Raw genomic sequence first — 15015 nt, forward strand, 5'->3', positions numbered from 1 at the left:
ACTAGAGCTTCCTTTACTATAGCTTCCTTCACTAGAGCTTCCTTCACTAGAGCTTCCTTCACTAGAGCTTCCTTCACTAGAGCTTCCTTCACTAGAGCTTCCTTCACTATAACTTACTTCACTAGAGCTTCCTTCACTAGAGCTTCCTTCACTAGAGCTTCCTTCACTAGAGCTTCCTTCACTAGAGCTTCCTTCACTAGAGCTTCCTTCACTAGAGCTTCCTTCATTTGATGTCTGTGAGGCTGCAGAAGAAAAAAGCAGAGCTGCAGCGTGATTGGTGGATCCCCTGGCCCTGATGCCTTACATCTTTAAATGGGTCTGTTCTCGCCCAACAGGAGAGGGAACCCCGGTGAAATCAATGTGTTGAGACAGAAATGAGTTATTGCTACTCTTCTTACAGCAGTAGCACACGGGCCCTGAGGAGATATGAGGGAGAGAAGGAGGGAGGGAGAGAGGGGGAGAGAAGGAGGGAGGGAGAGACAGATGAGAGAGGGAGAGACAGATGAGAGAGGGAGAGACAGATGAGAGAGCGAGATGCGAGAGGGAGAGAGAGAGAGACATAGGAAGAGGGAACGAAAGAATTAGGGGAGGAGAAAAGAGAGTAGAGATGAAGTGGGGGGGCTTGAGAGAAAGAAAGAGACCAAGCGAGAAGGAGAGATAATTACCAATGCAGCTACGTAGCTGAGCACTGCAGAAGGTCGCCGAGAGAATTCCAGGTGACGTTGGAGGTCAATAGGAAGTCCTCCCGCTGCTGTGGTGTAATAGAGGGCTTCAGAAAGCCCTGCGTCCCAAATGACACCCTATTCCCTAAATGTAGAAGAATGTCATTTGGGACGCGGGCTAAGACATTTCATGAGTAAACGGGCCTGGTTATAATGAATAGAGGGAAGGATGGAATGAGGAAAGTGCTTTCATCGCTGCTCATTTATGATGTTTATTAGCTATTGAATTACTCTGTACATGTTTTAATTAGTTACACCAGTATCACCGTGTCTGGTAGGATGGGAGAGTCAGACAGTATCGCTGTGTCTGGTAGGATGGGAGAGTCAGACAGTATCGCTGTGTCTGGTAGGATGGGAGAGTCAGACAGTATCGCTGTGTCTGGTAGGATGGGAGAGTCAGACAGTATCACCGTGTCTGGTAGGATGGGAGAGTCAGACAGTATCGCTGTGTCTGGTAGGATGGGAGAGTCAGACAGTATCACCGTGTCTGGTAGGATGGGAGAGTCAGACAGTATCGCTGTGTCTGGTAGGATGGGAGAGTCAGATAGTATCGCTGTGTCTGGTAGGATGGGAGAGTCAGACAGTATCGCTGTGTCTGGTAGGATGGGAGAGTCAGACAGTATTGCTGTGTCTGGTAGGATGGGAGAGTCAGACAGTATCACTGTGTCTGGTAGGATGGGAGAGTCAGACAGTATCACCGTGTCTGGTAGGATGGGAGAGTCAGACAGTATCACCGTGTCTGGTAGGATGGGAGAGTCAGACAGTATCGCTGTGTCTGGTAGGATGGGAGAGTCAGACAGTATCGCTGTGTCTGGTAGGATGGGAGAGTCAGACAGTATCGCTGTGTCTGGTAGGATGGGAGAGTCAGACAGTATCACTGTGTCTGGTAGGATGGGAGAGTCAGACAGTATCACTGTGTCTGGTAGGATGGGAGAGTCAGACAGTATCGCTGTGTCTGGTAGGATGGGAGAGTCAGACAGTATCGCTGTGTCTGGTAGGATGGGAGGATGGGAGAGTCAGACAGTATCGCTGTGTCTGGTAGGATGGGAGGATGGGAGAGTCAGACAGTATCGCTGTGTCTGGTAGGATGGGAGAGTCAGACAGTATCGCTGTGTCTGGTAGGATGGGAGAGTCAGACAGTATCGCTGTGTCTGGTAGGATGGGAGAGTCAGACAGTATCGCTGTGTCTGGTAGGATGGGAGAGTCAGACAGTATCACTGTGTCTGGTTGGATGGGAGAGTCAGACAGTATCGCTGTGTCTGGTAGGATGGAAGAGTCAGACAGTATCACCGTGTCTGGTAGGATGGGAGAGTCAGACAGTATCACTGTGTCTGGTAGGATGGGAGAGTCAGACAGTATCGCTGTGTCTGGTAGGATGGAAGAGTCAGACAGTATCACCGTGTCTGGTAGGATGGGAGAGTCAGACAGTATCACTGTGTCTGGTAGGATGGAAGAGTCAGACAGTATCACCGTGTCTGGTAGGATGGGAGAGTCAGACAGTATCGCTGTGTCTGGTAGGATGGGAGAGTCAGACAGTATCGCTGTGTCTGGTAGGATGGGAGAGTCAGACAGTATCGCTGTGTCTGGTAGGATGGGAGAGTCAGACAGTATCACCGTGTCTGGTAGGATGGGAGAGTCAGACAGTATCGCTGTGTCTGGTCTGAGGACGTTAGATAAAATGTTCACTATATAGGGAATATGGTGCCATTTGGGATAGAGTCTATGATTTCTTCATCCGTTCACCCACTAATTTCTGTGATGTCAGAATAACCTTGCAGCTGACCGCTGCCTGTAACATCCATGATAATAACATGAGATAATAAAATATTGCTTTTATAATTAGTGCTGGTCAGAGTGCTGATCTAGGATTAGGTCCCCTCTAATCCATATAATCGTATTCATTATGAGTCATCTAAACGAAGGTCAAATTTATCCTACATCAGCACTCCTACAATACTGACCCAGATTCTGTACTTTAAATAACTGTCATAATTAGCTGAACATTCTCGCTAGATTGCAATGCATCGGTATCAAGGGACCTAACGTTTTCCTGGAAAAACATTCCCACACCATTACACCACCACCACTACCAGCCTGTACCGTTGACACCAGGCAGGACGGGTCTATGGACGCATGCTGCCTCTACAAATCCTGACTCTGCCATCAGCATGACGCAACAGGAACTGGTATTTGTCGGACCAGGCTATGTTTTTCCACTCCTAAATTGTCCAGTGTTGGTGATGGCGTGCCCACTGGAGCCGCTTCTTCTTCTTGTTTTTAGCTGATAGGAGTGGAACCCGGTGTGGTCGTCTGCTGCAATTAGCCAATCCGTGACGAGGACCGTCAAGTTGTGTGTTCTGAGATGCCGTTCTGCACACCACTGTTGTGCTGCACCTTAATTTGCCTGTTTGTGGGCCCGCCTGTTAGCTTGCATGATTCCTGCCATTCTCCTTCCACCTCTCATCAACGAGCTGTTTCTCATCCACATGACTGCCGCTGACTGGATGTTTTGTTGTTTTGTCTCACCGTTCTCAGTAAACCCTAGACACTGTCGTGCGTGAAAAGCCCAGGAGGTTCGTTTTTGAGATACTAGAACCTGCGCACCTGGCACAGACAATCAGACCACGCTCAAAGCCACTTAGGTCACTCGTTTGGTCCATTCTAATGTTCAATGGAACAGTGACTGAATGTCTCAATGCCTTTCTGCCTGCTTTATATAGCAAGCCACGACCACGTGGCTCACTGTCTGTAGGAGCGAACCTTTTTCGTGAACGGGGCGGTGTACCTAATAAACTGGTCACTGAGTGTATACTGATGCTGATGTACTCCTACATTAAGTAGTTTTGTGTTGGTATGTGATTTGATGGGAGGATTGAGGGTACACTGACGGTAATACACTCCTACTAAGTATGTCACCATGACACCATGCCACCATGTGACCGTGCCACCATGTCACCATGACACCATGTTACCATGTCACCATGACACCATGACACCACGTTACCATGTCACCAGGACACCATGTCACCAGGACACCATGACACCATTTCACCATGACACCATGTTACCATGTCACCATGACACCATGACACCACGTTACCATGTCACCATGACACCATTTCACCATGACACCATGTTACCATGTCACCATGTCACCATGACAATATTTCACCATGACACCATGTCACCATGACACCATGTCACCATGACACTACCATGACACTATTTCACCGTGACACCATGTCACCATGACACCCTGACTCCTTGACAGGAGGGACCCCTGAGTGATTGGAGTCATTCCCCCCTCCTATTCACTCACTGTCTCTCCGACACCTCCCCCTCTCTCTCCTCTCAGAGGGGCAGTGGTAACCTCGAGAAGCAGGACAGTAACTGAAGGAATGCCGATTCAAACCCTAAGGGAAAATAAGGCAATTAGTGGGTTGATGGTATCAGAATCTCAGGGTGCCAACTACTGCCATTAACTACTGCCATTGACTACTGCCATTGACTACTGCCATTAACTACTGCCATTAACTACCGCCATTAACTACTGCCATTAACTACTGCCATTAACTACTGCCATTAACTACTGCCATTAACTACTGCCATTGACTACTGCCATTGACTACGACAATTAACTACTACAATTAACTACTTCCATTGACTACTACAATTAACTACTGCCTTTGACTACTGCCATTAACTACTGCCATTGACTACTACAATTAACTACTTCCATTGACTACTTCAATTAACTACTGCCATTGACTACTACAATTAACTACTGCCATTGACTACTACAATTAACTACTGCCATTGACTACTTCAATTAACTACTGCCATTGACTACTACAATTAACTACTGCCATTGACTACTACAATTAACTACTGCCATTGACTACTACAATTAACTACTGCCATTGACTACTACAATTAACTACTGCCTTTGACTACTGCCATTAACTACTGCCATTGACTACTACAATTAACTACTGCCATTGACTACTTCAATTAACTACTGCCATTGACTACTACAATTAACTACTGCCATTGACTACTACAATTAACTACTGCCATTAACTACTGCCATTGACTACTTCAATTAACTACTGCCATTGACTACTACAATTAACTACTGCCATTAACTACTGCCATTGACTACTTCAATTAACTACTGCCATTGACTACTACAATTAACTACTGCCATTGACTACTACAATTAACTACTGCCATTGACTACTACAATTAACTACTGCCATTGACTCCTACAATTAACTACTGCCATTAACTACTGCCATTGACTACTTCAATTAACTACTGCCATTGACTACTACAATTAACTACTGCCATTAACTACTGCCATTGACTACTTCAATTAACTACTGCCATTGACTACTACAATTAACTACTGCCATTGACTACTTCAATTAACTACTGCCATTGACTACTACAATTAACTACTGCCATTGACTACTACAATTAACTACTGCCATTAACTACTGCCATTGACTACTTCAATTAACTACTGCCATTGACTACTACAATTAACTACTGCCATTGACTACTACAATTAACTACTGCCATTGACTACTTCAATTAACTACTGCAATTAACTACTGCCATTGACTACTACGATTAACTACTGCCATTGACTACTACAATTAACTACTGCCATTGACTACTACAATTAACTACTGCCATTGACTACTACAATTAACTACTGCCATTGACTACTTCAATTAACTACTGCAATTAACTACTGCCATTGACTACTACAATGAACTACTGCCATTGACTACTACAATGAACTACTGCCATTGACTACTACAATTAACTACTGCCATTGACTACTACAATTAACTACTGCCATTGACTACTACAATTAACTACTGCCATTGACTACTACAATTAACTACTGCCATTGACTACTACAATTAACTACTGCCATTGACTACTACAATTAACTACTGCCATTGACTACTACAATTAACTACTACAATTAACTACTTCCATTGACTACTACAATTAACTACTGCCTTTGACTACTACAATTAACTACTTCCATTGACTACTACAATTAACTACTGCCATTGACTACTACAATTAACTACTGCCTTTGACTACTACAATTAACTACTTCCATTGACTACTACAATTAACTACTGCCTTTGACTACTACAATTAACTACTTCCATTGACTACTACAATTAACTACTTCCATTGACTACTACAATTAACTACTTCCATTGACTACTACAATTAACTACTTCCATTGACTACTACAATTAACTACTGCCTTTGACTACTACAATTAACTACTTCCATTGACTACTACAATTAACTACTGCCATTGACTACTACAATTAACTACTGCCATTGACTACTACAATTAACTACTGCCTTTGACTCCTGCCATTAACTACTGCCATTGACTACTACAAATAACTACTACAATTAACTACTACAAATAACTAGTTCACACTGCTATGCTTTATCTTGGCCAGGTCGCAGTTGCAAATGAGAACTTGTTCTCAACTAGCCTACCTGGTTAAATAAAGGTGAAATAAAATAAAATAAATAAATAAATTGACTACTACAATTAACTACTGCCATTGACTACTATAATTAACTACTGCCATTGACTACTGCCGTTGTGCCCTTGAGCAACTTAACCCAAGCAGCTGACCCTGTGCTGCTCCCAGCCTATGATGGTGTCCGGCTTAGGGGAACAACACAACACAGCAAAGACTCTTATTCACATTGGACAATTCAGTTAATTAATGAATTCATTAATCTCTCTCTCCCTCCTTCCAGGCATGCACACAAGCATCAGTGAGATCCTGAAGGAGAAGACCCTGAAGCCGTCCCGTCGTAGCCTGCCCTGCCTGGCCCAGAGCCAAACCCATCCACAGAACATCAACCACTTCCTGTCTATGCCCCTCACCCCCGACGACAAGCCCCAGACACACCCACAGGCAGGGATTTTATCACGATAATTAGGTCACGATCAGTGTTGACCAGTCAATTCCAATTTCAATCCCAAATTTAGATTTAGCATCTTTCTCATTTAGAAAGGGGAGGGGACATTTGACCCATAGACTTGCACTTAACATGCAAAGAGAGGGGGGGAGCTAGTGCCCTTCTTCCGCTCCTCGTTCTACTGTTTTTATAGTCTTTTCTAGTATTTTATTAACACAGATTTTACATTTTAATCGCGATTCTCAACTAAGTATATGTCTTCTTCCACCTCTAACCTCATCATCTGCAGTCAGTGCCTCAACTCCAGGTTCAGGACCAGGCCCAGCTGGCTGACCCCTGGGTACAGCACCAGGCCCAGCTGGCTGACCCCTGGCTACAGCACCAGGCCCAGGACCACTGCCAGATCCAGGCACAACACACCCAACCTCTGACCCACAGTCACAGCACTTCCTGCACCCTCATCTCCTCCAAGACAGGTCAGTCAGTCGGCCGGTCGGTCAGTTGGTTGATCAGTCACTCGGTCAGTTGGTCGATTGGTCGGTCGGTCAGTTGGTCGATCAGTCGGTCAGTTGGTCAGTTGGTCAGTCAGTCGGTCAGTTGGTTGATTGGTCTGTCTGTCTGTCTGTCTGTCCGTCTGTCCGTCTGTCTGTCTCTGTCCTCCCACAGCCTGACGGAGATCTATACATGTATAAACACCAAAAATGAAAAGCAGCAGGCGCTTTCATCCACACCGACTTGCAGTGCCTTCACTGCTGTGTATGCAGTTTTAGTGTGTATGTGATTCCTGCAGGAAGTAAACCCATAACTGTAGTTCTAATGAGGCCGTAGAGGGTTGAGGTAGGGAGAGGCCATTATCATCTAACGAGGTTATTGTGGTGTGATGCAGGGGGGGACCATTATCATCTAATGAGGTTATTGTGGTGTGATGCAGGGGGGGACCATTATCATCTAACGAGGTCATTGTGGTGTGAGGTAGGGGGAGACCATTATCATCTAACGAGGTCATTGTGGTGTGAGGTAGGGGGAGACCATTATCATCTAACGAGGTCATTGTGGGTTGATGCAGGGGGAGACCATTATCATCTAACAAAGTCATTGTGGGTTGATGCAGGGGGAGACCATTATCATCTAACGAAGTCATTGTGGGTTGATGCAGGGGGAGGCCATTATCATATAACGAGGTCATTGTGGATTGATGCAGGGGGAGACCATTAACATCTAACGAGGTCATTGTGGTGTGATGCAGGGGGAGACCATTATCGTCTAACGAGGTCATTGTGGTGTGATGTAGGGGGACCATTATAATCTAACGAGGTCATTATGGTGTGAGGTAGGGGGACATTATCATCTAACGAGGTCATTGTGGTGTGATGCAGGGGGAGACCATTATCATCTAATGAGGTCATTGTGGTGTGAGGTAGGGGGAGACCATTATCATCTAACGAGGTCATTGTGGGTTGATGCAGGGGGAGACCATTAACATCTAACGAGGTCATTGTGGTGTGATGCAGGGGGAGACCATTATCATCTAACGAGGTCATTGTGGTGTGATGTAGGGGGACCATTATCATCTAACGAGGTCATTGTGGTGTGAGGTAGGGGGACATTATCATCTAACAAAGTTATTGTGGGTTGATGCAGGGGGAGGCCATTATCATATAATGAGGTCATTTTGGGTTGATGCAGGGGGAGACCATTAACATCTAACGAGGTCATTGTGGTGTGATGCAGGGGGAGACCATTATCATCTAACGAGGTAATTGTGGTGTGAGGTAGGGGGACATTATCATCTAACGAGGTCATTGTGGTGTGATGCAGGGGGAGACCATTATCATCTAACGAGGTCATTGTGGTGTGAGGTAGGGGGAGACCATTATCATCTAACGAGGTCATTGTGGTGTGAGGTAGGGGGAGACCATTATCATCTAACGAGGTCATTGTGGGTTGATGCAGGGGGAGACCATTAACATCTAACGAGGTCATTGTGGTGTGATGCAGGGGGAGACCATTATCATCTAACGAGGTCATTGTGGTGTGATGTAGGGGGACCATTATCATCTAACGAGGTCATTGTGGTGTGAGGTAGGGGGACCATTAACATCTAACGAGGTCATTGTGGTGTGATGCAGGGGGAGACCATTATCATCTAACGAGGTCATTGTGGGTTGATGCAGGGGGACCATTATCATCTAACGAGGTCATTGTGGTGTGAGGTAGGGGGACCATTAACATCTAACGAGGTCATTGTGGTGTGATGCAGGGGGAGACCATTATCATCTAACGAGGTCATTGTGGGTTGATGCAGGGGGAGACCATTATCATCTAACGAGGTCATTGTGGTGTGATGCAGGGGGAGACCATTATCATCTAACGAGGTCATTGTGGTGTGAGGTAGGGGGAGACCATTATCATCTAACGAGGTCATTGTGGTGTGAGGTAGGGGGAGGCCATTATCATCTAACGAGGTCATTGTGGTGTGATGCAGGGGGGGGCCATTATCATCTAACGAGGTCATTGTGGGTTGATGCAGGGGGAGACCATTATCATCTAACGAGGTCATTGTGGTGTGATGCAGGGGGAGACCATTATCATCTAACGAGGTCATTGTGGTGTGAGGTAGGGGAGACCATTATCATCTAACGAGGTCATTGTGGGTTGATGCAGGGGGAGACCATTAACATCTAACGAGGTCATTGTGGTGTGATGCAGGGGGAGACCATTATCATCTAACGAGGTCATTGTGGTGTGATGTAGGGGGACCATTATCATCTAACGAGGTCATTGTGGTGTGAGGTAGGGGGACCATTAACATCTAACGAGGTCATTGTGGTGTGATGCAGGGGGAGACCATTATCATCTAACGAGGTCATTGTGGTGTGAGGTAGGGGGAGACCATTATCATCTAACGAGGTCATTGTGGGTTGATGCAGGGGGTGACCATTATCATCTAACGAGGTCATTGTGGTGTGATGTAGGGGGGGGGGCCATTATCATCTAACGAGGTCATTGTGGTGTGAGGTAGGGGGAGGCCATTATCATCTAACGAGGTCATTGTGGTGTGATGCAGGGGGGGGGCATTATCATCTAACGAGGTCATTGTGGGTTGATGCAGGGGGAGACCATTATCATCTAACGAGATCATTGTGGGTTGATGCAGGGAGAGACCATTATCATCTAACGAGGTCATTGTGGTGTGAGGTAGGGGACCATTATCATCTAACGAGGTCATTGTGGTGTGATGCAGGGGGAGACCATTTTCATCTAACGAGGTCATTGTGGGTTGATGCAGGGAGAGACCATTATCGTCTAACAAGGTCATTGTGGTGTGAGGTAGTGGGAGACCATTATCATCTAACGAGGTCACTGTGGTGTGATGCAGGGGGAGGCCATTATCGTCTAACAAGGTCATTGTGGTGTGATGTGGGGGGGACCATTATCATCTAACGAGGTCATTGTGGTGTGAGGTAGGGGGAGGCCATTATCATCTAACGATGTCATTGTGGTGTGATGCAGGGGGAGACCATTATCACCTAACGAGGTCATTGTGGGTTGATGCAGGGAGAGACTATTATCGTCTAACGAGGTATTGTGGTGTGAGGTAGGGGGAGACCATTATCATCTAACGAGGTCATTGTGGTGTGATGCAGGGGGAGGCCATTATCATCTAACGAGGTCATTGTGGTGTGATGTAGGGGGGGACCATTATCATCTAACGAGGTCATTGTGGTGTGAGGTAGGGGGAGGCCATTATCATCTAACGAGGTCATTGTGGTGTGAGGTAGGGGGAGACCATTATCATCTAACGAGGTCATTGTGGTGTGATGCAGGGGGAGACCATTATCATCTAACGAGGTCATTGTGGTGTGATGCAGGGGGAGACCATTATCATCTAACGAGGTCATTGTGGGTTGATGCAGGGAGAGACTATTAACACTGTCAGCCACAGCATCATGAATTATATTGATGGTCCTCTCTCTGCACTATAATTTCTACTGTTAATCATGGACTGTTTACTGGTCATCATATCATCAAGTACATAATCCACGGAATAGACTGGTACTTAATGCACCGTCATGTAAGATTTGTTTATGACAATTCTGAATGCAATGGCAGGAAAATCACTTTTGAAAGTAGTTTTGGATGCGGATCCCAGCTTTCCATTGCTGCCACGTTTATTTTTCTACTCCTAAAATTGAGGGGGTGGCATCATTAATGATGGGGGGTTGGGTTAAATGCGGAAGACACATTTCAGTTGAATGCATTCAGTTGTACAACTGACCAGGTATCCCCCCTTTCCCTTTAGGCGCAACAGATCTCTTACAGGGGCAATGGCGTCTTAAGAGGGCAATGACAAACACTACATGGACAAAAGTATATTTCAGCCACATCCTTTTGCTGACAGGTGTATAAATTGAACACACAACCATGCAATCTCCATAGACAAACATTGGCGATAGAATGGCCCGTACTGAAGAGCTCAGTGACTGAAGAGCTCAGTGACTTACAATGCCACCTTTTCAACAGGTCAGTTTGTAAAATGTCTGCCCTGCTAAAGCTGTGGAAACGTCTAGGAGCAACAACGGCTCAGCCGCGAAGTGGTAGGCCACACAAGCTCACAGAACGGGACCGCCGAGGTCTGAAACGGGTAAAAATCATCTGTCCTCTGTTGCAAGACTCACTATCGAGTTCCAAACTGCCTCTGGAAGCAACGTCAGTGTAACAGTTTTGCTTCAGTCCCACTCCTCTCCCCTACCTGGTCTCAAACCAGGGACCCTCTGCACACATCAACAACTGACACCCACGAAGCATCGTTACCCATCGCTCCACAAAAGCCGCGGCCCTTGCAGAGCAAGGGGAACAATTACTTCAAGGTCTCAGAGCGAGTGACGTCACCGATTGAAACGCTATTAGCGCGCACGCCGCTAACTAGCTAGCAATTTCACACCGGTTACATCAGCACAAAAACTGTTTGTCGGGAGCTTCATGAAATGGGTTTCTATAGCCGACCAGCCGTACACAAGCCTATAATCACCATGCGCAATGCCAAGCGTTGGCTGGAGTGGTGTAAAGCTTGCCGCCATTGGACTCTGGAGCAGTGGAAATGCGTTCTCTGGAGTGATGAATCACGGTTCGCAATCTGGCTGTCCGATGGACGAATCTGGGTTTGGCACCAGATGGGGGAGACTGGGAGCCAGGCCAAATCGCCCGACATCAGTGCCTGACCTCACTAATGCTCTTGTGGCTGAATGGAAGCAAGTCCCCACAGCAATGTTCCAACATCTAGTGGGAAGCTTTCCCAGAAGAGTGGAGGCTGTTATAGCAACAAAGGGGGGACCAACACCATATTAATGTTGTTGGGGCGGCAGGGTAGCCTAGTGGTTAGAGTGTAGGGGCGGCAGGGTAGCCTAGTGGTTAGAGTGTAGGGGCGGCAGGGTAGCCTAGTGGTTAGAGTGTAGGGGCGGCAGGGTAGCCTAGTGGTTAGATACTAGTGGTGGTACTAGTAACCGGAACGTTGCATGTTCAAACCCCCGAGCCTGCAAGGTACAAATCTGTTGTTCTGCCCCTGAACAGGCAGTTAACCCACTGTTCCTAGTTGAAAATAAGAATTTGTTCTTAACTGACTTGCCTAGTTAAATAAAATAAAGGTGATGCCCAAAGACCATGATTTTATAATGAAATGTTTGACGAGCAGTGTGCTGATACTGTTGGCCAGGAACCAACGAAATTAAAACATTTCAGTGAATAATAATTAATAATAACAATCAGGATGTTGTGTACAATGAATGATGTATATTAACCCTGGTTTGCTGACGTTATGTATTGGCCATTGAGAGTCTTTGAAGCCAACGGTCGGCCATATTGGCTCTCCCCAGTAGAGGCAGTGCTCCATAGGAATGAATGGAATTCTACAGTATTTCAATTAAATGTTTCAAGGGCAAAATTGCATGTAAATAAGAATTGTTGTTGTTGTAGTGCAGACAGTAACATTAGTACTCTCTGAAAATAGTACTTTAAAGATCATTTTTATGTTTAGCTCACGTAATCTAATTTAAACGTATGCATTAAAGTGTCTGTAATAGACGTGTCAAGAAATGATGTAGACTAAACATGAATAAATGTATTTATATATAGCTTCCAAACATGCTTTACAAATGAGGAGTCCTAAAGATGTCTGCGCGGTGGCTTCAGTACAGCGCCCCCTGTCTGTCATCCAGGGTTTATACACATCGTTGTGTCCAATGGGGTGAATGCAGATGGGACCAATCCCATGCTTCTGTCTCTCTATTTGTAGCCAATATGCTGCATCAGTTGGGTAATAAAGCCTATTGCTAATAGCACATCTGATGCTAATATTTATATATATATTTATATATATTTCATTTCTGGAGGTGGAAATTGTATTTTAGATGATGCCGGCATCATACATTTTAAAAATATATATATATATATGTTTTGGAGTAGAATGTCCATTTTAAAAAGTCTCCAGAACTGAGCTTCTCAGTCCTTCTACATAAAAATGATCCCTAAGCATGGTAACTGGAATTAGTTTAAAACATGTACAAAATTGATCCTCTTTCCCTAAAAGCATGATGGTCATTTTGCCCCCCCCCCCGCAGACAATCGACCTGAGATCGACTTCAGTTTCAGTCATGGGATGTTTTGTTGCTGTTACTTGAACCCCTTGTTATAACATGTAATAGGGGTTTTATTCATTGTTGATCAGACTGTATACATTCTGTTATGTGCCATATTAGAAAATATGTAGATATTCAATTGGCAGATCCAAAGGTTATGCTCAGACATAGAGGTTAATGAACCACCATCCAGAACCATTTACAAAATCTGTTCTTTTTTTTTTTTTACATAGATTTTCATAGTGGCAGTGACTGCTGCCACATAATATGATTTTGAAATGATTGTGAGACAGCTCCGGGAGGTAGGGACGTGTCGCTGATGAAGGCTGTCACCGCTGAGGGGACAACTACGCAGCGGTGTGGTGAAAAACACACCCCATTGAGACTCTGTGAGGTAGTTAAATGTCACTACAATAGGGAGAAGGGGAAAAAAAATCATTCACCTCTAATGATGAAATCTGTAGCGGTAGGAGAATTCACTCAAAAGACCATTCACATTCAAATGAGTAGTTTAGCACGACTCAGAAGTCTCTGTGCATCCTAAATGGCACCCTATTACCCTACATAGAGCACTAGTTTGCACCTAGGGCTCTGGTCGAAAGTAGTGCACTGTCTAGGTAACAGCCTCTGTCTATTCTGAGCACGATCCGAGCAGAGAAAAATACACCCTGGTGTCAGATCCGTTTGTGCCGTCAGATCTGTGACGAAGGCTAGTTAAAAATACGATCGTGATGCAGGACTCGTGGAACTAACGTTCCCCGTCTCTTCGAGGTCACGTTTGGGTCATCGCTAAAGACTGAGAGGATCCTAAAGAGCTTGAGCTCTGTCTGAAAATCCCCTTAGTTTGGATTAAAGAAAACTGATAAAACATTCCTTTCAGACTCTGGCGATGGCAGAACGACCGACATGATTTAGCTTTGAACTCCCACTCATCCCTTTTCCCCCGATGCTTCCATAGGGGTAGTGTCCCAAATGGCTCCCTATTCCCCATGTAGTGCACTACTTTAGACCAGAGCTCTATGGACCCTTTGGTCAATAGTAGTGCACCACTTTTTAGGGAATAGGGAGTTATTTGGGACGCATCCCCAGTGTAGAAACGCTTCACAGAATTAACACGGACCTTCTCCCACCTCCATACATGACATTGATTGTTATAAAGGTCATTTTAATCATGTTTACATATCTTTCATTACTCATCTCATATGTACAGTTGAAGCCTGAAGTTTATATACGCCTTAGCCAAATACATTTAAACTCATTTTTTCACAATTCCTGATATTTAATCCTAGATATCGAGTGTCTCGGTCTCTAGTGCTGTCTCCAGACTAGATATCGAGTGTCTCGGTCTCTAGTGCAGTCTCCAGACCAGATATTGAGTGTCTCGGTCTCTATTGCGGTCTCCAGACCAGATATCGAGTGTCTCGGTCTCTAGTGCGGTCTCCAGACCAGATATTGAGTGTCTCGGTCTCTAGTGCGGTCTCCAGACCAGATATCGAGTGTCTCGGTCTCTAGTGCAGTCTCCAGACCAGATATCGAGTGTCTCGGTCTCTAGTGCGGTCTCCAGACCAGATATCGAGTGTCTCGGTCTCTAGTGCGGTCTCCAGACTAAATATTGAGTGTCTCGGTCTCTAGTACGGTCTCCAGACCAGATATCGAGTGTCTCTGTCTCTAGTGCGGTC

The 15015-nt window shown here is 45.4% G+C and overlaps 1 protein-coding gene across 2 annotated transcripts in view; it reads left to right on the top strand.

Moving 5' to 3' along the window:
• The first annotated feature begins 6865 nt into the window (after window positions 1-6865).
• LOC110522704 (anoctamin-3-like) overlaps window positions 6866-15015 on the top strand; it is an 89317-nt gene continuing 81167 nt past the window's right edge. For both annotated transcript variants that reach the window (XM_036968983.1, XM_036968984.1), the window contains exon 1: window positions 6866-7177. The gene's annotated coding sequence lies outside the window, so the exon portion shown is untranslated. The remainder of the gene's footprint in view (window positions 7178-15015) is intronic.

Source organism: Oncorhynchus mykiss, chromosome 30 (genome assembly GCF_013265735.2).
Source record: "Oncorhynchus mykiss isolate Arlee chromosome 30, USDA_OmykA_1.1, whole genome shotgun sequence".
Lineage (NCBI taxonomy): Eukaryota > Metazoa > Chordata > Actinopteri > Salmoniformes > Salmonidae > Oncorhynchus > Oncorhynchus mykiss.